The sequence below is a fragment of the Trachypithecus francoisi genome, unplaced genomic scaffold, assembly GCF_009764315.1.
Source record: "Trachypithecus francoisi isolate TF-2019V2 unplaced genomic scaffold, Tfra_2.0 Contig01579, whole genome shotgun sequence".
In the NCBI taxonomy this organism is placed as follows: Eukaryota; Metazoa; Chordata; class Mammalia; order Primates; family Cercopithecidae; genus Trachypithecus; species Trachypithecus francoisi.
The window spans coordinates 32673850-32697677 of NW_022681442.1; the positions used below are offsets into that span (position 1 = coordinate 32673850).

General features: G+C 36.3%; 1 protein-coding gene across 2 annotated transcripts in view; it reads left to right on the top strand.

Moving 5' to 3' along the window:
• Positions 1–23828, top strand: part of HPSE2 (heparanase 2 (inactive)) — a 776827-nt gene that overhangs the window by 190784 nt on the left and 562215 nt on the right. The window lies entirely within an intron of this gene.

Consider the following 23828-nt stretch of genomic DNA (forward strand, 5'->3'; position numbering starts at 1 on the left):
CTATTTCATAGAAAAGTACCATGAGTATATTAATATATATTTTCTTTGTAGCATACTTTAAAATGACAAAATCTTAGAAATAATTAAATGTGCATTAATAGAGTTACGATTAGGTAAATTTGGTACATCCATTCAATTGAAATACATACAACTATTAAAAAGAATGCAGTAGAGCTATATGTGCTGATATGGAAAGATGCCTGTGATATATTTTAAAATGAGAAATGCAATTTGAAGAATTATCTGTTTAGCATTACCCAACTTCTACAAAAAGAAAACTACATATGAAGGTCTATGGATACAAATATGTGTGTATGTAATCAATAATCTATCTGGATAATCATAGAAAAATTATGGAATAGTGAATATTATACAGGCAACAACAGTTACATATAGTTTTAAGAGATGAAGGTAGGCATTTGTACGTGAAATCACTTTCAAAGAATAATTAAGGAGGAGTAAATATACAGCCCTGACTCTGGTTATTTTTGTTTGGCCAGGTCAGAAGTGAGACAGTTGGATTAAAGAGCTAACTTCTTTCCTTTTACTCTTAACATTAATTTTCTCTTTCTACTGCTTGATTCCAAGCCTCCCAGAGGCTATTTCCATTTTGTTTCCTCCCTTTTCTTGTGCTATCATCCCTATCTTGGACCTATAACCCATTGCAATATGATGATCTTATTGAAGATATTCTATGATTACACAGATAGATAATTATACACATATATTTGATGACTTACTCTCTACCTGCAAAGGCCAAACAGAACATCACAGACCAGAGTGCCAGCTGCTTCAAAGATAAAATGGCAAATATATATTATAATATGATGTTATATATAATATATAATACACACATATGTTTATATTTAATATCCTAATAGTCTTCATTTTTAAAGGACTTTACATAATAATTTTATATGCATTATCTTAGTTGATTATTCCAGTAGTTCTGCCAGTTGGGAAAAGAAAGTATTCCTATTTTAAAAGAGGCTTGGTATGGTTGGTGTCATACTCAAGACAGATGAAATAAGTGGTAGCAAGGAGTGAAAACTTAGATCTATGTATCTACTCAGAGTGAGAGAATGACCAACAGGACATGAGATAACTCCAGAAGTGAAAACTTAGATCTATGTATCTACTCGGAGTGAGATAATGACCAACAGGACATGAGATAACTCCAAAATTTGGGCAGAGCACTGGCTGGGAAACAGAAGCTTATGTTTGAACGTTTCATTTTACCTCTTCAGAGTTCTGCTTCACACTATTGTGAAAGATTAGTCAGGGTGGCAAACTCAAAAGTCTTTAAGGATTAGACAGGATTTTAAATGAGTGGAGCACAGAGTATAAAGTTATAACGCAGTGGAAACTAGTAAACTACAGCTGATATGCTCCCTCTGAAGAGTGATACTTAAAAAAATGTATTGTTACTGCCAATTAAAGAGATTCTGCTGGCCAGATCCAGCCCATGGGCTTCTGTTCTGTTTGCAACTTCTAGGTTAGTTGATTTCTTTTCAACTCTAACATTCTCTTATTCTTTTTATAACACAGGCAAGTGATTGAATGAGGGAAGCAATTGGAAGAGAATATTAAACTTACATAATGATATTTAAAAACTTTTTATTTGGAAGCATTTTAGTGACAAAGCAATATACAGGAAGTTGCAAAGATAATACAGAGAGGTATCCTATATCTTTCACCCAGCTTCCCCCATTAGTTACATCTTGCATAGCTGTGGTATAATATCAAAACCAGGAAGTCGACATTGGTATGAAGTATGTGTATAAGTTCTATGTCATTTTTTACATATATATTTATATATTTGTATAGCCACCACCACAGTCAAGATACAGAAATATTCCATTGCTACAAAGATCTCTTCACATTACCTCTTTATAGTCACACCTACTTCTTTGCTTCCCCCCAATTCCTAACTCCTGGCAACAGCTAATTTGTTTTCTGTCTCTCTACTTTTGTCACTTCAAGAATGTCATGTAATTGAAATCATACAGCAATTGACTTTTTGAGATTGTCTTTTGTTTGTCAGCATAATGCTCTTGATAGTCATCCAAGTCGTTATGTTTGTTAATTGTTCATTTCTTTTTATTGCCAAGTAGTATACCATGGTGTGGCTGTACCACTATTTGTTTAACCATTCACTGTGGTCAGACATTTTGGTACTTTCCAGTATTTGGCTATTGCAAATAATGTATGAACAATTGTGTGCAGGTTGTTGTGAGGACATATTCTTCATTTCTCTAGGATAAATCCTTAGGAGTATGATTGCTGGGTGGTATGGTGAGTGTATATTTAGTTTCTTAAGAAACTGCCGGGAGGCTGAGGCAGGAGAATGGCGTAAACCCAGGAGGCGGAGCTTGCAGTGAGCTGAGATCCGGCCATTGCACTCCAGCCTGGGCGACAGAGCGAGACTCCGTCTCAAAAAAAAAAAAAAAAAGAAACTGCCAAACTATTTTCCAAAGTGACTATACCATTTTCAGCCTCTTACAAAATGTTTCTTTGCATTCTTGCCAGCATTTAATATGGCTGCTACTTTTTATTTCAACTGTTGGAATAGGTATGTAGTGATATGGTCTTAATTTGCATTTCTCTAATGGCTAGTGATATTGAACATTTTTTCATGTGCTTATTTGTCATCTGTATCTCCTTTTTGATGAAATATCTGTTCATCTGTTTTGCCCATTTCTAAGTGGGTTATTTGTTTTTTTACTGTGAGTTTTGAGAAATTTGATTTGGTGTTATATTTTATAATGCCTTTTCCTTTACTTTTCAGGTTTTTCTTATTTTTTGAATCTAATACGCAAAGTATTGAATTAATCATTTCTCTCATGTCATAGAACATTATCATCATTGACTGATGCAAGTCTTCTCTCATTTTATTTTTTTATTCCTTTTAATCCCTGTACTTTACTCTTATTCCTTTCTCCTTCTTATAAATCACCATTCTAATATATTAATATTGTATACATATATGTAGGTATTCTTGCAAGTTTGTTTACACTTTGCATTTAATTGATGTCCTTTGAATTATATACCATGTTTCTATGTTTTTAAGGGTAATCTATATAGCTAAATGCTTTTTTAAACTTTTAATTTCAAACTAATTTTATACTTAAAGAAGAGTTGCTAAGATAGTGCAGTTTATATATATGCATCATCAGCTTCCCCAATATAGTCTTGTATAACTATGGTATGATTACCAGAACTAAGAAAGCGATATTGTATAATACAATTAACTGCAGATTTTATCAGATTTCCCCAGTTTTTCTACCAATGTCCTTTTTGTGTCCCAGAATCTAATACAGGATACCACATTAAATTTAGTTGTCATATTTCCTTAGTCTCTTCTAATATGTGGTAATTCCTTGGTCTTTTCTTCTTTCATGACCTTGACAGTTTCAAAGAATACTAGCCAGGTGTTTTGTAGAACGTCCCTCAATTTGGGTTTGTCTAATGTTTTCTTATGTTTAGACTGAAGTTATGGATTTTTGGGAAGTTTACTGCAGATATGATGTGCCTCTCTTTACCTCATTTCAGAGGGTACATAATACCAGTATTTCTTCTTCTTAGTGATACTAATCTTACTCTTTTAGTTACTGTGGTGTTTGCCAGGTTTTTTCTCTGTTAACTTACAATTTTCCCCTTTCTTTGACTATTCATTAGAAGCAAATAACTAAGCAACTGAGTAAGTATGCTCACTCTCAAGGGGATGTGAATTAAGGTTCACTCCATAAAATGAAAAGTATGGAGATTTCTGGTTAAAACCACCATAATTAATAAGTATCTTGGGCAGAGATTGTTTGAAGCTATGAAAATCTGTTACCTCTTTAAACTTTTACCCACTAATTTAAGCATGCTTTTGTGGACCTTGCCTGTAGCAATTATTATTGCGGTGTTCTAATGCTGATTTTCATTTATTTCATTCATTTTATCTTTATAATTTGAAATTCTTCTGTAAGGAAGAATTAGTTGTCCTTTCTCTCTCATTTATTCATTTATCCAATTTTAAAATTTGTATCACTAAGGACTTAGGGATATTTATTTTATTCTTTAGGTAATGATTCAATACTAATATTATTTATTTTGTTTCTCAAATCGTTCCAGCTTTGGTCATTGAGAATTCCTTCAGGTTGACTCCTGTGTTTTTTAGATATGTCTCATTCTTGTTGTTTTGAGCACCACCTGTCTTTCTAGCAACACAAGATGATCCAGGCTTATGTATATTTTCCCCATCTTGATTTCCTTGGAATTAACTATTTCTCTAAAGATCCCTGATTTCTTTTATTGTAGAATCATGTTTATTTATTTTTATTTTATTTAGTTTATTTATTTTGAGACAGGGTCTCGCTCTGTCACCTAGGCTGGAGTGCAGTGGTGCATTCATAGTTCACTTCAGCCTCCAACTCCTGGGCCCAAGCAGTTCTCCCACCTCAGCCTCCCTAGTAGCTGGGACTCTGGGCACATCGTTCTATGCCTAGCTTTTTATAATTTTTTTTTTTTTTTTTGGTGTGGAAAAAGTGTCTTGCTTTGTTGCCCTGTCTGGTCTTGAGCTTCTGGCTTCAAGTGATCTTCTGCATTGGCCTTCCAGTGTACTGGGATTATAGGCGTAGGCCACCAGGCTCAGCCTAGAGAATGGTGTTTAGAGACCACTATCTGGGTGTTAAATGTGCTCATTGCTGCTGGAGTGTCACTGCATCTTGGTTCTGTCATTGGACAAAGCTAGAAAGTATATGTACAGTCATGCACTGCATAATGACATTTCTGTCAATGATAGACTACATATATGATGGTTTATGAGAAAAATTCCTGCCTGAAAAATTCCTATCATGTAATGACATTGTAGCTGTCATAACATTGTAGCACAATGCATTACTCATGTGTTTATAGTGATGCTGGTGTAAACATCATCTGTTGTGCTGCCACTTGTATAAAAGTATAGCTAGCATGTACAACAATATACAGCATATAATACTTGATAATGATAATAAATGATTATGTTACTGGTTTACCTGTTTACTATACTATGCTTCTTAGTATTTTAAGCATACTCTTTCTAGTTATTAAAGGAAAACTAAGTGTAAAACAGCCTCAGACAGGTCCTCCAGAAGGTATTCCAGAAGAAGGTATTGTTATCATAGGAGATGACAGCTCCATGCGTAATACTGCCCCCGAACACCTTCCAGTGAGACAAGATGTGGAGGTAGAAGACAGTGATATTGATGATCTTGATCCTGTGTAGGCCTAGGTAATATGTGTTTGTGTATTTGTTTTTAACAAAAAGTTTAAAAAGTTAAATTAATAGAAAAAAGTTTATAGAATAAGGATTTAACATTTTTTGTATATTTTTTGTTTGTGTTTTACGCTAAGTGCTACTACAAAAGAGTCCAAAATTTAGAAAAATTAGAAAGTTTATAAAGTAAATAGTTAAAGTAAGCTAAGGTTAATTTTTTATTGAAGAAAGAAATACTTTAACAAATAAATTTAGTGTAGCTTAAGTGTGCAGTGCTTATAAACTCTACAGTAGTGTACAATAATGTCCTAGCTCTTCACATCCACTCACCACTCACTCACTGACACACTCAGGAAACCTATGGTTCTGCAAGCTCCATTTGTAACAAATGCTCTATAAAGGTACACCATTTATTTTTTATCTTTTATACCATATTTTTACTGTATCTTTTCTATGTTTAGATATGTTTATATATACTCATAATTACCATGTGTTAGAATTGCCTATAATTTTCAGTGCAATAGCATGCTGTTCAGATTTGTAGCCTAGGAGCATAGCCTAGGTGTGTAGGAGGCTATAACATCTAGATTTGTGTAAATACACTCAACGACATTTGCACAACAACAAAATCACCTAACTATGCATTTCTCAGAACATATCCCTTTGTTAAGTGATGCATGACTGTATGTTTACTAATGTATATGTATACACACGTGTCTATTTTTATTTCTATATCTGTATATGTATTTATGTCTCTGTGTACATGTATCATGTAATACAGGTAGAATCATTTGCCACAGTTTGCATTTCATCTTCTTCTGACATTGTGGTTAATTAAAAAAATTAGAAACAATAAACTTTACTCTTGGTGGTGTACAGTTCTATGGGTTTGATGAATTTCGAGAGTTATGTATCCACCCCCACTATAGAACAGTTCTATTAGTCACTAAATTTCCTCATGGTACATGTTGATAGTTTATCTTTCCTTCACTCCAACCCATGGCAACAACAGATCTGTTTTTCATCCTCATAGTTTGCCTTTTTCCAGAATTCATACAAATGAATGGAATCATACAATACATAGGTATGTATATATACAATACAACCAGACGTTTGGATCTGATTTCTTTCATTTAACAAAATACATTTATTATTTATCTGTGTCGTTGCATAAATCATAGTTTGTTCCTTTTAATTGTTGAATAATATTCTATTATATGGAAGTGCCACACTTTGTTTATTCATGCACCTATTGAATTGCATTGGGGATCATTTTCAGTTTTTGCAATCAGGAATCAAGTTGCTAAACATATGCACATATAGGTTTTTGGTGAGCATGTTAAAAATTCACTTGCATTTGATTCACTCTACTTTGGAGTGCAGAGTGGTATTTTCAGGTCAAATGGTAAGTGTGTGTTTATAGGAAACTGCCACACAGTTTTCCAAACTGGCTGTATCATTTGCATTTCTATCAGGAGTGCATAAGGATTTTGGTTAGTCTTTGTCCTTTATAGCACCTGCTGTTGTTGCTGTTGTTGGTTTTTTTTTTCTTTTTTTTAAAACAGATTCTCTCTCTCTCACCCAGGCTGGAGTGCAGTGGTGCCATCTTGGCTCACTGCAAGCTCCACTTCTGGGTTCACGCCATGATATGCCTGCCTCGGCCTCCCAAAGTGCTGGGATTACAGGTGTGAGCCACTGCATCTGGCCTGTTATTGGTTTTTTAATGCTTTTCTAATAGGTGTATAGTACTGTATCATTGTTGTTTTGATTTGCGTGTCCCTAATGACTGTTGTTGAGTGTCGTGTCATATGATTATTTGCCACCTGTATATCTTTTTTGGCAAAGTGTCTATTCATACTTTGGATTTTAACTTAGAAATCATATTTTGCCTTCTTTTAAAATAAATAAGTTTTGAAGAACAATTAGAAAATACAAATAATCTCCCCCTCAAAAGGAAATAGAAAACATTTCACCACCCAGTAATAACCATATTGTTATATATCCTTCTAGAACTTTTTCTATTCATAAATATGAAACATATATGTATTTAATCAAATGCACATTCTGTCTATTGTTTTCTACATACCTTTTTGAAACTTCAGTGTTGTAGTAGCTAGAAGAATATCATCCTTCCCCTCCATCCCCGATATCCATGTCCTAATTTCTGGAAATCTGTGAATATGTTAACTTACATGGCAAAGGGGAATTTAAGTTGTAGATGAAATTAAGGTTTCTGGTCAGTTGACCTTAAAATACAGAGATTATTTTGTATTGTCCAGGTAGATCCAGTGTAATCACAAGGATCCTTAAAAGTGGAGGATCTAGGCAGAAGAGCAAATGTGAGAGATTACATGTGATATGAGAAGGACTTGACTTGTTGCTGGCTTTGCGGATGGAGGAAGTGGCTTATGAGCCAAGGAGTGTGGACAGCTTCTAGACACTGGAAAAGGAAAAGAAATAGACTCTCTCATAGAGGTTCTAGAATGGAATGCAGCCTTCCCAATACCTTGATTTTAGCCCATTGAAATCCATTTAATACTTTTAACTTCCATTTGTATAAGACCAATTTGTATTGTTTAAGCCATGAAGTTTGTGGTAATTTGTTATAGCAGCAATAGAAAACTGATACAAGTGTCAAGATAATTCATCTACATCAATACGCTCATCCACTATAGGTTTTAGAAAAATTATAAAAGCAGAGGCATAAATAAATATTAAAATACATAACATGGGTTTGAAAGGGATGGGGCAGGGAGTAAGTGGGGATCCTGGGTTACTTCAGTGGAATCTTTAGTGTTTCATGGAATTCATGTTGAAGATTATTGATTTTTAATGATTGGATAATGGTATGATTTTCTGATTTTCATGTACTCATAGTTTCTTATTTGATGATTATTTTTTCTTTCTACCCCTTCTTTAAGCAGTGGGTGAACAGAGGGGACATCATGATCTCAGGAAGTAATTGCCAGTTGAAGACATTTTCTAAATATTGCCCTATGTGTAAATGTGTGTCTGCTGACTCTAGATACAACAGCTGTTTCTCACCTTCTTGCTGATGTCCTCCAAACATTCAGCAGGATCTGTGAAAAACGCCTTTCAATGTCATATTTATGATGTGGCAAGTGGAGATTAATATTATTGTGCTTATATTTAAGCGAGATATATGTGGTGTGATTGATGTAGACATTCAAACTAAAACTAAAAGCCTAAGTTGATTCATGCATATTTTGTGAATGTTGGGATTTCTCTCGTGCTTAATAAGGTAGTGGAAATCCCAGGAACAAAAATCCCTGATAGCTTGCCATATTTGAACTTGGCTGGTATATTCTATATAAACCTAAAAAGTGCTGAGGCAGTTCCTTTTTGATTGCCAGTATTTCACATTTACCTTAGAGATGGACTTACTGACTTAACTATGAACGGTTTATCAATGTGGTTGAGGACTTTCACAGTGTTTCCTGCTGTGTCTTCCAATATTACCCTGTAGCTAACCCAAATATTATTAAAACTGCTTGTTTTCTGTTCCCCACAACTAGTTGTATCTTTACCTTTACTCAACTATGAATTCCTCCCACTATTTAGAATTCTTTCCAATGATACCTCCATTTTAGTGTACTGAAAGCTCAAGCATTTTAAAAATCCAGGCTCAAATTCTATCCCTTACATGAAATGTATTCTTATTCCCTCTGAATAGGAAGAAATGTGTCTACCTCATAGAGAGGACTGTGCTGTGTATTATGGAAATTTGAGAATTCATTAACTTCTTGAGATAGGGAATTTCTGATTCTTTTCATTCCTCTAGGACCTAGTAAAAATTTTAGGTTCAGGGGATAGTGCATAGGGTTATATGAGATTAATATTAGAGTAGAAAAACTAAGATTATGGACATTGACCCCCACATAGAAAATTCTTCACATTAAATTTTTTTTTTTAATTTTAAATTTTGTGGGTACATAGTAGGTATATGTATTTTTGGGGTACATGAGATGTTTTGATACGGCATGCAAGGTGAAATAAGCACATCTTGGAGAATGTGGTATCCATTCCCTCAAGCATTCAGCCTTTGTGTTACAAACAATCCAGTTATACTCTTAGTCATTTTAAAATGTACAGTTGAATTACTATTGACTATAGAATCCTGTTGTGCTAACAAATACTAGGGTTTGTTCATTCTTTCTATTTGTTTTGGACCCATTAACCATTTCCTCCTTCTCCCTGCCCACACCACTTCACTACTCTTTTTCAGCCTCTGGTGACCATCTTTCTACTCTCTATGCCCATTAAGTCCAATTGTTTTGATTTTTGGATTCCACAAATAAGTGAGAACATGCGATGTTTGTCTTCTGTGCCTGGCTTATTTCACTTAACATAATGATCTTCATTTCATCCATGTTATTGCAGATGACTAGATCTCAGTCTTTTTATAGCTGAATGGTACTACATTGTATATATATGTATTACATTTTCTTTATCCATTCATCACTTAGGTTGCTTCCAAATCTTGGCTATTGTGAAGAGTGCTGCAACAAACCTGGGAGTGCAGATAACTCTTTGATACACTGATTTTTTTTCTTTGGGGTATATAGCCATCAGTGGGATTGCTGGATTGTGTAATAGCTCTATTTTTAGTTTTTTGAGGAACTTCCAAACTGTTCGGCATAGTGGTTGTACTAACTTACATTTCCACCAATAGGGTACAAGGTTTCCCTTTTCTCTACATCCTTATCAGCATGCGTTATTGCCTTATGGCTGAAAGCCATTTTGACTGGGGTGAGATGGTATCTCATTGTAGTTTTGATTTGTATTTCTCTGATAATCAATTACGTTGAGCTCTTTTTCATATGCCTGTATGCTATGTGTATGTCTTCAGAAATGTCTGTTCAAGTCTTTTGCCCATTTTTGATTGGATTATTATATTTTTCCTATAGAGTTGTTTGAGCTGCTTATATATTCTGGTTATAATCCTTTGTCAGATGGATAGTTTGCAAATATTGTCTCCCATTCTGTTGTTTGTCTCTTCACTTTATTGATTGTATCCTTTGCTGTGCAGAATCTTTTTAACTTGATGTGATCCCATTTGTCCAATTCTGCTTTGGTTGCCTATACTTATGGGGTATTGCTCAAGAAATCTTTGCCCAGACCAATGTGCTAGAGATTTTCCCCAATCTTTTCCTGTAGTGGTTTAATAGTTTGAGGTCTTAGATTTAAGTCTTTAATCCATTTTGATTTGAGTTTTATATATGGTGAGAAGGACCTAGTTTCCTTTTTCTGCATATGGATATTCAGTTTTCTCAGCACCATTTATTGAAGAGACTGTCTTTTCCTCAGTGTATGTTCTTGGCACCTTTGTCAAAAATGAGTTCACTGTAGGTATGTGGATTGTTTCTGGGTTCTGTATTCTTTTCCATTGATCTATGTGTCTGTTTTTAATGATAGTATCATGCTGTTTTGGTTACTGTATCAGTGTAGTATAATTTGCAGTCAGGTAATGTGATTCCTCCAATTTTATTCTTTTTGCTTAGGATAGCTTTGCCTATTGTAGGTCTTTTGTGATTCTATATACATTTTAGGATTGTTTTTTCTATTTCTGTGAAGAATGTCATTGGTATTTTGATAGGGATTGCATAGAATCTATAAATTGCTTTGGGTAGTATGAACATTTTAACAATACCGATTCTTCCAATCTATAAATACGGAATTTTTTCCATTTTTTGGTGACCTCTTCAACTCCTTTCATCAGTGTTTTATAATTTTTATTACATTTATCTTTCACTTCTTTGGTTAAGTTAATTCCTAGGTATTTATTTGTGGCTATGTAAATGGGATTACTTTTTAAATTTCTTTTTCCCATTGTTCACTGTTGACATATAGAAATACGATTCATTTTTGTATGTTGATTTTGTATCCTGCAACAATACTGGATTTGTTTATTAGTTCTAATAGTATTTTTTAGTGGAGTCTTTAGTTTTTTTCCAAATATAAGATCATGTCCTCTGCAAACAAATATAATTTGACTTCTTCCTTTCCAATTTGACTGCCCTTTACATCTTTGTCTGGTTGCTCTAGCTAGGACTTCCAGTACTATGTTTAATAACAGTGGTGACAGTGGTTATCCTTGTCATGTTTCAAATCTTAGAGGAAAGGCTTTCAGTCTTTTCTTGTTCAGTATGATACTAGCTGTGGGTCTGGTGTATATGGCTCTTATTACATTGAGGTATGTTCCTTCCCCAGTTTTTTGAGGATTTGTATTAAGAAGGGATGGTAAATTTTCAATTAATTTTTCAGCATCAATTAAAATGATCATGTGGTTTTTATCCTTCATTTTGTTGATATGATGTATCATATTGGTTGATTTGCATTTGTTGAAATATCCTTGCATCCCAGGGATAAATTCCACTTGATCATGATGAATGATCTTTCTGATATATTCCACTTGGTCATGATGAATGATCCTTCTGGTATATTGTTGAGTTTGGTTTACTAGCATTTTGTTGAAGATTTTTGCATCAATATTCACCAGATATATTGGCCCATAGTGTTGTTGTTATTGTTGTTGTTTTTGATGTGTCTTTATCCGATTTTATTATCAGGGTAATCCTGACCTCATAGAATGAGTTTTGAAGAATTCCTTTCTTTCCTATTTTTCAGGATAGTTTGAATAGGATTGGTTTTAATTCTTCTTTAAATGTTTTGTAGAATTCAGCAGTGAAGCCATCAGGCCCCAGGATTTTCTTTAGTGGGAAACTTTTTATTACAACTTTGATCTTGTTATTTGTTGTTGGTCTGTTCAAATTTTGGATTTCTTCTTGATTCAATCTTGGTAGGTTGTGTCTAGGAATTTGTCCAGTTCTTCTAGATTTTCCAATTTATTGGTATATAGCTGCTCATAGTAGCCACTAGTGATCCTTAGGATTTCTGCAGTATCACTTGTAATGTCTGTTTTTTTTTTTATTTATGATTTTCTCTATTTGGATCTTCTTTCCTTTTTTGTCAGTCTGACTAAAGGTTTGTCCATTTTGTTTAACTTTTCAAAAAAACAACTTTTGGTTTCATTGATCTTTTGTATATTTTTTCATTTCAATTGTATTTATTTCTGCTCTGATCTTTATTATTTATTTTCTTCTACTATTTTGGGTTTAGTTTGTTCTTGCTTTTCTGGATACTTAAGATGCATTATTAGATTTTTTGTTTGAAGTTTTTTCTTTTTTGATGTAGGCACTTATAGCTATAAAATTCCCCATTAGTACATCCTTTGCTATATCCCACAGGCTTTGGTATTTTGTGTTTTCATTATCATTTTTTTCAAGAAATTTTTAAATTTTATTCCTAATTTATTTACTGACCCATTGATCATTCAAGAGCATATTGTTTAATTTCCATGTATCTGCACAGTTTCCAAAATTATTGTTCTCCTTAATTTCTAGTTTTATTCTATTGTGGTCAGAGAAGATAATTGATACTATTTCAAATTTTTGAATGTTTTAAGACTTGTTTTGTGACCCAACCTATGATTCATTCTTGTGAATGATCCATGTGCTGAGGAGAATAATGCATATTCTGCAGCTGTTGAATAAAATGTTCTGTAAATATCTTAGATCCCTTTGATCTGTAGTGCAGATTAGTTCTGATGTTTCTTTATGGATTTTCTGTCTGGAATATCTGTCCAATGCTGAAAGTGTGGTGTCAAAGTTTCCAGCTATTATTGAGGACTATCTTTCTCTTTACCTCTAATAATAACCTTTTTGTACTTATATATCTAGGTGCTCCAGTGTTGGGTGCATATATGTTTAAAATTTTTATATTCTCTTGCTGAATTGACCCCATAATCATTATATAGTATCTTATTTGTCTCTTGTAGTTTTTGTCCTGACATCTATTTCATCTGATATTAAGTATAGTGACTCCTGCTTTTTACTGGTTTCCACTGGCATGGAATATCTTTTTCCATCCCTTTATTTTCAGTCAATTTGTGTCTTCATAGGTGAGTTGTGTTTCTTGTAGGCAGCAGATCAATGGGTTTTATTTTCTCATCCATTCAGCCAGTGTATGCTTTTTGATTGGAGAGATTAGTTCATTTACATTAAATGTTATTGTTGATAAATAATAACTTACTCCTGCCATTTTGTTATTTGTTTTCTGGTTGTTTTGTGGTGTTCTCTTCCTTCTTTTTTTTCCTTCCTGTGTTCCTCTAGTGAAGGCAATTTTCTCCACTCATATGATTTAGTTTCTTGCTTTTTTTAATTTATGTATCCATTGTATGTTTTTTGGTTTGAGGGTAACCTGAGGCTTGCAAATACTATTTTATAACCTACTATTTTAACCTGATAACTTTTTTTTAACTTTTATTTTAAGTTTTGGAGTACATGTGAAAGTTTGTTATATAGGTAAACACATATCACAGGGGTTTTATATGTATTATTTCATCACCCAGGTATTAAGCCCAGTACCCAATGGTTATCTTTTCTGCTCCTCTCTCTTCTCCCTCTTCTTACCCTCTCTGCTCAGGTATACCCAGTGTCTGTTGTTTCCTTCTTTGTGTTCAGAAATTCTTATAATTTAGCTCCCATTTATAAGTGAGAACATGTGGTATTCACCTTTCTGTTCCTGTGTTAGTTTGGTAGGGATTGTAGCCTCCAGCTCTATCCATGTTCCTGCAAAAGACATGATCTTGTTCTTTTTTATGGCTGTATAGTATTCCATGGTGTATATTTACCACATTTTCTTTATTCAATGTGTCATTGATGGGCATTTAGGTTGATTCCATGTCCTTGCTATTGTGAATAATGCTGCAGTGAACATTTGCATGCATGTGTCTTTATGGTAGAATAATTCATATTCCTCTGGGTATATACCCAAAAATGGGATTGCTGGGTTGAATGATAGTTCTGCTTTTAGCTCTTTGAGGAATTGTCACACTGCTTTGCACAATGGTTAACCTAATTAACATTCCTACCTTAACACTATTTGCATAAATAAACAAAGGAGCAAAAGGAAAACCAATAAAAACTCTATACCTTAACTTCATCTCCCTGCTTCTTAACTTTTTGTTGTTCTATTTATGTCTTATTGTACTGACTATGTCTTGAAAAGTTGTTGTAATTATTATTTTTTATTGGTTTATTGTTTAGTTTTTCTACTTAAGATAAGAGTAGTTTACACACCACAGTTACCATGTTATAATATTCTGTGTTTTTCTGTGTACTTACTATTATCAGTGAGTTTTGTACCTTTCTGTGATTGGTCATGAATGTCCTTTTCTTTCTGATTGAAGAACTTCCTTTAACATTTCTTGTAGGATAGGCCTGGTGTTGGTGAAATCCCTCAGCTTTTGTTTGTCTGGGAAAGCCTTTATTTCTCCTTTGTGTTTCAGGGATACTTTACTAGATATAATATTCTAGGGTAAATGTTTATTTTCTTCAGCACTTTAAATATGTCAAGACATTCTCTTCTGGCCTGTAAGGTTTCCACTGAAAAGCCTGCTATTAGACATGTCGTGTATTATTTGTTTCTTTTTTCTTGCTGCTTTTAGGGTCCCTTCTTTATCCTTGACCTTTGGGAGTTTGATTATTAAATGCCTTGAGGCAGTCTTCTTTGGGTTAAATCTGCTTGGTGTTCTATAACCTTTTTGTACTTGGATATTGATATCTTTCTCTAGGCTTAGGAAGTTCTCTGTTATTATCCCTTTGAGTAAACTTCCTACGCCCATCACTTTCTCTACTTCCTCTTTAAGGCCAATAACTCTTAGCTTTGCCCTTTTGAGGCTGTATTTTATCTCATTATGTGTGTATCCATTGCATGTTTTTTGGTTTGAGGATTTCCCGAGGGTTGCAAATACTATTTTATAACCTATCTAAATCTTGTAGGTATGCTTCATTGTTTTTTATTCCTTTTTCTTTTGTCTCCTCTGTGTATTTTTAAATAGCCTGTCTTCAAGCTATTTCTTCTGCTTGATCAGTTCTGCTCTTAAAGGACTCTGATACATTCTTCAGTATACCAATTGCATTTTTCAGCTCCAGAATTTCTTCTTAATTGTTTTTAATTATTTCAATCTCTTTGTTAAATGTATCAGGTAGAATTCTGAATTCCTTCTCTGGGTTGTTTTGAGTTTGAGTTTCCTCATACAGCTATTTTGAATTCTCTTTCTGAAAGGTCACATATCTCTGTTTCTCCAGAATTGATCAGTGGCACCTTATTTAGTTTATTTGGTGAGGTCATGTCTTTCTGGATGGTGTTGACGCTTATAGATGTTCTTTGGTGTGTGCACATTGAAGAGTTAGTTATTTATTGTGTTCTTTACTCTCTGGACTTATTTGTAGCTATCCTTCTTGGGAAGGCTTTCCAGATATTTGAAAGGGCTTGGGTGTTGTGATCTAAGCTGTATCTGCTTTCGGGGACACCCTAAACCCAGTAACACTGTGGTTCTTGTAGACTCATAGAGGAACTGCCTTCATGGTCTTAGACTAGATCTTGAAGAATTCGCTGGATTATCAGGCAGAGACTCTTGTTCTTTTCCCTTACTTTCTCTCAGAGTCTCTCTCTCTGTTCTGAGCCACATAAAGCTGGAGCTGGAGTGACACAAGCACCTCTGTTGCTACCAATACTATGACTCTGCTGGGTCAGTCCTGAAGCCAGCACAGCAATGAGTCTTCCCCAAAACCTGTTGTATCCACTCCCTGGCTACTGCCTATGTTCATGCAAGGCCCTGGAGTTCTACAATCAGCAAGTGGCAATGCTAGCCAGGCCTGTATTCTTTTCAGGGTGGTGAGGTTCCCCAGTCCCAGCTAGGTCCAGAAGTGCCATCCTGGAGTTAGGGACTAGAGTCAAAAACCTTAGAAGTCTACCTAGTGTTCTATTGTACTGTGGCTGACATGGCACTCAGACTGCAAGATGCAGTTCTTCCCACTCTTTTCTCCCATTTCCAAAGACAGAGGAGCCTCACCCCATAGCCACCGCCACCCCAGTCCACAAGGAATACTGCCAGACTTTCGGTGATGTTCCCTTAAGGCCCAGGGGCTCTTAAGTCAATTTGTGGTGGATGCTGCCTGGTTCAGGACTCACCCTTCAGGGCAGCAGTTTCTCCTCTAGCCTAGGGCAGGTCCAGAAATGGCCGAGAGTCAAGTCTTGGAATCAGGGACCTCAAGAACCCACTTAGTGCTCTATCCCACTGTGGTTGTGCTGGTACCTAAGGTGCAAGACAAAGCCCCCTTTACTTTTCCCTCTGTTTTTCTCAAGCAGAGGGAGTTTTACCTTGTAGCCAGTACAGCTGGTAATGTGGTGCATCTCACTTGAAGCCAGCAAGTCTCAGAGGCTCACCCAAGGGCCTTGATTATAGTACCTGGCTATTGCTGCTAGCTATTCAGGGCCCAAAGGCTCTTCAGTTAGCAGGTAATGAATGCTGCCAGGACTGGGTGTTTTTCTTCAAGGCAGTGGAATCCCTACTGGCCCAGGGTGTGTCTAGAAATGTCAACTGGAAGCTAGGGCCCGAAATGTGGGGCCTCATCACTCTCATCAGTACCTATCCTGCTATGGCTGAGCAGGTATCCAAGATGCAAGACAAAGTCTTCTCTGCTCTTCTTTTTCTCCTCAAGTGGAAGGAAGGGATCTCTTATGGAGCCTTGAGCTGTGCAGCCTGGGGTTAGGGGAAGAGTTGTGCAAGCACTTCCTTGTCTTCTCTAGCTTGTGTCTCAGTATGTCACATGCCCCCTCAGTCTACTGTGTCTGGGCCTAGTTTAACACAAGGATTTGCCTAAGAGTTGTAGTCCTTATGGTCTAGACTGCCCTTTGAGTTTACTTGGAGAGACAGAGTGCTGTAGCACTCCCTGGCAAGGTTTGCAGGCACACAGGTTCAGACAACTGGGATTGGTGATTCCCTTCTGGCTAGGTCTAGTTTGAATGCTCCCTCCGTGGGTGGGCATCAGCTGAGTTTGGTCCAGTTTTCTTTTCTGCTTTGTCAGGATGGCACTGAGTTAAATTTCTCAGAATTTCTCTGTTCTTCCTCCCCTAGTGCCCAGAGAAGCTCTCTGCACCAAGCTGCCACTGCTGGGGGGCAGAGGAGGGGTGGTGTCAGAGATTCAGGCTGTACTTTCTATCTCCTCAGTGCCTCTTTCAGTGATATTAAGTTAAAACCAGGTACAATGAGTGCCCACCGATCCCCCACCCCCCCGATTTTTGGTTCTCATGAAGGTGTTGGGTTTTTTTTTGGTATAGATAGTCATTAACTTGGTGTCCTTCCTTCATATATAACTGTGTGAGGAGGTAATGCCTGCAACTGCTGTTGCCATCTTGCTATTATTAAGGCACAAGCCTGAAGACAAAAGCCAGTGTTCTAAGGACATCAGAGAAGAAATTGGAAAGCACTTGCATTATACCAGTAAGCTACTAAATTAATTAATCCTTAAAACACCTTACTTTGTCTTCTCTTTTTACGTATTACATTTATGTGTTTTTTTCTTATTTGCTATTGTAAGTGTCTTAATTAATTTAGAGTAGGACCCTTAGCGAGATGCTCTATATCTTGTCTTGCCTAAACCATCAAGCAGACAATAAATATGGTGACCAGGAACATGAGCTTTGAAGTGAATCAGATTTATATTTAAATCCTGGCTCTGGTCTTTTATTAGATGAGTAACCTTGCATGAATTATTTAACCTTGCTAATCTCTTTTATTCTCATCTATGAAATAAGAGTAATAATTTTAGCTGTTTTACAGTGTTATAAGGATTAATAATGCATTCACACCTTTAACATAGTATCTCTCGCATACTAAGTGCTCAATAAACTCTTATTATTAATGTTCATCAGTGCAGATTGATGCCACTGTCCACACCATTTATGCATTAAGTAAATATTGATTAGGGACCTAGTTTGTAGGTTGAGTGTTGAAAACAGCTTGCTTCTCTCCTATGGAGACAGGTATGTGAACTGTGAAGCTTTTAATGGAAGGATCAGATAATTTGAAGTTCTTTACTCTTGTGTCTTCTAAGACCTGGAAAGGAATAAATGGACTATCTGGTCCTGCTACTTTGACTTTTGAGATAATGTTTCAGAAAGCCCTGGCTCTACTCTCACAGCCAATAAATATCATCCTCTGCCATAGTTTTCCAGGACATGTCCATGGCCTGTGTGTTCCCTGGCTCTGTTAGTTGGCCAGCTCACCATTTTCAGGTAGTATTTATGACAAAGCTGATGGTGATTTTAGAAAATCACTTAGAATGTCTCCCTTCACCTGTCCCCAGATACATATCTCTTTTTCACTGTGGGCAGGGATCATGAAAGGCTAGGCAGACACTGCTGTATTTCTTTTACTAGCATAGTCTTGTGTGTTCTTCACAAAAGCTTAGGAGACCTCCATTATGACATTCACCACCTCCCTCAACACATACACTTGCATATGCCCTTCCCTCAGGTAAATCTCAGCAAAGAGCAAAGCATTTTAAACTTGCAAAAGGAGGTAAAAAACTTGGAAAGCCCTGCTCTGGAGAAGATGCTATGAGACTGCCTTGGAAAGGGAATGTCAGATCATCTTTCAGTCCAGGGAAAGCACACTGAAATGCACTAGGATACAGAGTAAAAGAGAACTGGGCTGGGAGCCAGGAGACCAGTATTCCATAACAGACTTATCATGGGACCTTAGAAAGTCACTTCACCTTTCTATGTCTGTTTACTCATCTCCAGTTAACAGCTATACATTCGCTGAATAGTTATTTAATAATTATAAGTAGTTTATGAATTATATATTTATTTCAATAATTACGTATTTGATTATTTAATTAAATATCTCCAGGAGATCAGAGACTACATCTGGTTCTACTTGGTATTGTAACCACTAGTATAATTCCTGATATAGAGTAAATGCTCAAAAAATAATTATGAAAAATTTATGACTGAAGAAATGAATCTGATAGGAATGGGCTCTGGGAGAGGACCCTGAAGGTTCCTTCCTATTCTGTAAATAAAGGGAAAGTTATGTTTCCTCACATCCTCTTTAGTATAAAAATGAATAGGCTGGGTGCGGTGGCTCACACCTGTAATCCCAGCACTTTGGGAGGCTGAGGTGGGCAGATCACTTGAGGTCGGGAGTTTGAGACCAGCCTGGCCAACATGGTGAAATGCCATCGCTACTAAAAATACAAAAATTAGCCAGACGTGGTGGTGCATGCTTGTAATCGCAGCTACTCTGGAAGCTGAGATGGGAGAATTGCTTGAATCTGGGAGGTGGAGGTTGCAGTGAGCCAAGATTGCACCACTACACTCCAGCCTGGGGGACAGAGTAAGTGAGACTCCATCTCAAAACAAAACACAACAAAAAACTGAATAGTCCTTCTTTGAAAAGGAATACACCTGCCATTGTATTTGAGAGGCGGAAAACCACCTCAAGAAAGTGGAAGCACTAGAATGAACTTTTGAGGAAAATCTGGCTACTTTGACTTTACATGAGTGTATTTGGCAAAGCCTGAAGGTATATACACGTATGCACTTATCTTAAAGACCAAGGTAGAATCATATAAAGGTAAAACCATTATCTTGGACTATTTAGTGTCAATCAGAAAGAAGAGAAAGTCCAATTCCTCATGTGTTGAAATAAATTTGGGGGCTTCCATAAAGGTCGTAGGGAAACTGAAGAATTCTGCAGGAGAAATTAACTCCTATATAGTGAGATGCCTCTGATGCAGAGGACATCTTGAAGTAATATGCAACACTTGATGACACCTCTTCAACACTTAGTAAATCTGACCTTTCCTTTCATCTGTCTTTATGCTGAATCACATGGCCCAGCAAGCAGCTAACACATTGCAACCAAACTTCACAATTGCAGGCTGGGAACATGTGCTTCCTTACACTGATTAGTGATATTACCAGTGTTTAAGCCCATTTCCTGTCACCTTGGAGGATGGAGGTTACTTGACAGGAAGTCATTCTGTTGTCATCCAGCAGGGCTGCCAATGAATTCTTTAAACTTGTCGATGAGTAGAAACGCAGCCGGCTTTACTCTGACTTAAAGCTTTTGCATATGATGAGTAATGCAGCATTTAGTACATCATGGAAGCACCTAGTTTTGATACTAATGGAATGTGCATTTCTTTGAATTTCTAAATTCCCAAAGGTTTAGGCAAATGCTGACATGAAAACTGTTTCAGTTAAAAATGAGCTTACTTTATGCTTAAAGGGTCATTTTGCATTAGCTGTGTCTTCAAGTCAATTTTGAAAAATTACCTCTTTGAGGAGTGGGCAAAAAAGGAGTCCCAAGAGGTAGTCTATTTCCTTTAATAAATTCAAGCAACTTTTTCTTTGTATTGAAGATATTATTTGTCATACATTTTCCTTGTCATATTGAGCATTCCCAGACCATCATTTAAAACAGATTGGTAATTTGGCCCTTAATTTTGGCACCTGTACATCTTTTAAAGCTCTGGGCTGTGTTTGGAAACTTTACTACTCTGTAAGTTAATACCCTTTTAGGGCCTAAACACCACCATTAACAGCAAATTGGCCTCTCAGGATGCTGGATAGAACCATTTTTTATATTTATTTGTTTAATCTTTATTAGCCAAAGGTTGTCCAACAGCTCTAAGGGAGTGATTTGCCCATGAGGCTTGGAAGCATGTTTAAATCTTTCCCTATAACTTCAGGGTTGGGAGAGAATACTTGAGGCTGCTTATAATTCCAACTGCTGTTTCTAGGCAGCCTTGAAAACCCAGCCATAAACTACTCCCATTCCCTGGCCTTTAGGCCTAGTAAGTCTAGATTTTCATACTAGAGAAGACCGCAGAGATCATGTGGTCAAAACCCCTTATTTTACAGGTGGGTAAGCTGAAATCCAAAGTGGGGAAGTGATTAAGCTGCTAGAGTTTTAAGTTATTTCTCTTCCCAGGGGATATTTGCTTTGTAACAGAAGTCTTCTAACAAAACCTTCAAGAATCAAGGGAACAGATTCCTATTGATGGGGTTTCATGAACTGTTAAGTGGTAAGGAGCTATTCATAGACAGAGAAACTCTTAAGTAGATATATATTCCTTTTACTTTTCCTCTTTATTATTACTAAACCCTCCTCTTCTAGGGTAGTAAAAGTTTTTAAGGTTAAAGAGACTTCAAGAAGCTTCCTTCCATATCGTGTCAGGGTACCTTTATTTCAGGACAGTGCCTAAGCACGGTGCCTGGCATGAAATAGGTGTTCAAAAGTGTGTATTGAAAGCATATATCAAAGTCGCTTTAAAATATCAACATAAGGAAAAGTAGTATTCTTTTGAAGAAAGAGCATTATTCTTAGGAGTAAAGAGTCCCAACTCCTAATGATAGCCAAGTGAAGTAACGGGTTTTGAAATTGAGGCAGTAATAAATAGGCTACCAACCAAAAAAAGCTCAGTACTAGAGATTCACAGCTGATTTCTACCAGACATACAAAGAAGTGCTGGTACTAATTCTACTGAAACTATTTCAAAAATTGAGGAGGAGGGACTCCTCCCTAACTCTTTCTATAAGGCCAACATCATCCTAATACCAAAACCTGGCAGAGATACAACAAAAAAAGAAAACTTCAGGCCAATATCCTTTATGAACATCGATGCAGAAATCCTGAACAAAATACTGGCAAACCAAATACAGCAGCGTATCAAAAAGCTTATCCACCACTTGATAGTAGGCTTCATCTCTGGGATGCAAGATTGGTGCAACATACACAAATCAATAAACATGATTCACCACATAAACAGAACTAACAACAAAAACCACGTGATTCTGTCAATAGATGCAAAAAAGGATTTCCATACAATTCAACATCCATTCATGTTAAAAACTCTCAATAAACTAGGTATCAAAGGAACATACCTCAAAATAATAAGAGCTATATGTGACAAACCTATAGCCAACATCATGCTGAATGGGCAAAATCTAGAAGCATTCCCCTTGAAAACTGGTGCGAGACAGGATAGCCTCTCTCACCACTCCTATTCATTGTAGTGTTGGAAGTTCTGGCCAGGATAATCAGGCAAGAGAAAGAAATAAAGGGCATGCCAATAGGAAGACAGGAAGTCAAACTATCCTAGTTTGCAGATGACATGATTCTGTGTCTAGAAACTTCCAGTCTCAGCCCAAAAGCTTCTTAAGAAGATAAACAACTTCAGCAAAGTTCCAGGATACAAAATAAATGTGCAAAAATCACTATTATTCCTACATCAATAACAGTCAAACTGAGAACCAAGTCAGGAATGAACTTACATTCACAATTGCCACACAAAAAAATAAAATACCTAAGAATAAAGCTAACTAAGGAAGTAAAAGATCTCTATAAGGAAAACTACAAACCACTGCTCAAAGAAATCAGAGATGACACAAACAAATGGAAAAACATTCCATGCTCATGGATAGGAAGAATCAATATTGTTAAAATGTCCATACTGCCCAAAGCAATTTATAGATTCAGTGCTATGCCTATTAAACTATCACTGACGTTGTTCACAGAACTAGAAAAAAACTATTTTAAAATTCATATGGAGCCAACAAAGAGCCTGAATACCCAAGGCAATCCTAAGCAAAAAGAACAAGGCTGGAGGCATCAGACTGCCTGACTTCAAACTATACTACAGGACTATAGTAACCAAAACATCATGGTACTGGTACAAAAACGGACACATAGACCAGTGGAACTGAATACAGAACCCGGAAATAAGACCACACACCTACAACTGTCTGATCCTCGACAAACCTGATAAAAATAAGCAATGGGGAAAGGATTCCCTAGTCAATAAATAGTGCTGGGATAACTGGCTAGCAATATGCAGAAATTAAAACTAGAACTTTTCCTTATACCATATATAAAAATTAAGATGGATTAAAGGCTTAAATATAACAACCAAAACTTTAAAATCCCTGGAAGGCAACCTAGACAATACCATTTGGGACATAGGCACAGGCAAAGATTTCATGATGAAGACGCCAAAAGCAATTTCCACTAAAGCAAAAATTGACAAATGGGATCTGATTAAACTAAAGAGCTTCTGCACAGCAAAAGGAACTATTAACAGAGTAAATAGCCTACAGAATGGTAGAACATTTTTGCAAACTATGCATCCAACAAAGGTCAACTATCCAGCATCTACAAGGAATTTAAGCAAATTTACAAGAATAAAAAGCAAGCCCATAAAAAAGTGGACAAAGGGGCTGGGCACAGTGGCTCACGCCTGTAATCCCAGCACTTTGGGAGGCCGAGGCAGGCAGATCACCAGGTCAGCTGATCGAGACCATCCTGGCTAACACAGTGAAACCCTGTCTCTACTAAAAATACAAAAAATTAGCCGGCCATGGTGGCGGGTGCCTGTAGTCCCAGCTGCTCAGGAGGCTGAGGCAGGAGAATGGCGCGAACCCGGAAGGCAGAGCTTGCAATGAGCCCAGATTGTGCCACTGCACTCTAGCCTGGGCAACAGAGCAAGACTCCATTAAAAAAAAGAAAAATTTGGCAAAGGACGTGAACAGAAACTTTTTAAAAGAAGACATACATGTGACTGAAAGTCATGAAAAAAAAGCTCAACATCACCAATCGTCAGAGAAACGCAGATCAAAACCACAATGAGATACCATCTCACACTAG